Genomic DNA, 1,001 nt, shown 5'->3' with positions numbered 1-1,001 from the left:
TCTTAACGACTAATGTCCACTATAGATATTATTACTTATTGATTATTGAAGATGGTAACAAGTACACCACACATATCACAAATTAAACAAATATATATGAGCTATAAATGGAAGAGAGGTGGATAGCTTAGACATATTTACAGTGAATATTCAAACACATTTTTTTCCATTATAAAAAATAACTTTAAATCAAAGTTGCATTACAAATGTTGTAAGTGAATATTCCTACAGACAAATAGTATTGTAATCATAAAATGATCAACTTGGGGTGAAAATATTATATATCGGGTAATAGAATCCCCACACACGTTCATATATGCGTGTGGATGGATAAATCCTAGTAACCTGGTCATGTATGAAATAGTGATTATAATAAAGAGTATCATCTTCTTTGAGTGTATGTAAGTCGTTACAGTGATACTGAATTATCACTCTGCTGTGTAACCAAACTGTCCCAATCCACCTCCAATATTAGTGACCTACAGCACCTGGTATTCCCAAGTGGTCTCCCATCCAGGTACTGACCAGGCCCATCACTGTATAGCTTCCAAGATCAGACGAGATTGGGCAAATCCAGTGTGGTATGATTGTAGGTAATTTCCCAAATGGGGAGCGTGAATGCCCAGGTATACACAATGCAAGAGTGTATGTAGGACTACCTCACCAGAGAAGTCCACTTTGTTAAATAATACACAGTATCAATAAAAGTATGAGCGTACTTTAATTGTTATATACAAATGATCACATATACATATGTCGTAAAATAGTCAAGTATGATTATCTGACTAATTACTGAGATTAATTAATATGCTGTTTATATGACAATGATGTACTATGACAATCTATATCAGGGGTCTTCAAACTTGGCCCTCCAGATGCTGTGGAACTACACATCCCAGCATGCACTGCACATAGATTTAGCATGCTGTTATATCAAAAAGGTGGCAGTGCATGCTGGGATGTGTAGTTCCACAGCAGCTGGAGGGCCAAGTTTGAAGACC

The 1,001-nt window shown here is 36.3% G+C and overlaps 1 pseudogene; it reads right to left on the bottom strand.

The window, feature by feature from the left end:
• Positions 1-476: 476 nt before the first annotated feature.
• Positions 477-595, bottom strand: LOC148501125 (5S ribosomal RNA; annotated as a pseudogene).
• Positions 596-1,001: the final 406 nt, after the last annotated feature.

This window comes from Taudactylus pleione, unplaced genomic scaffold (genome assembly GCF_031769625.1).
Source record: "Taudactylus pleione unplaced genomic scaffold, aTauple2 ptg000535l, whole genome shotgun sequence".
Lineage (NCBI taxonomy): Eukaryota > Metazoa > Chordata > Amphibia > Anura > Myobatrachidae > Taudactylus > Taudactylus pleione.
This window is presented reverse-complemented; position numbering and strand designations above follow the sequence as displayed.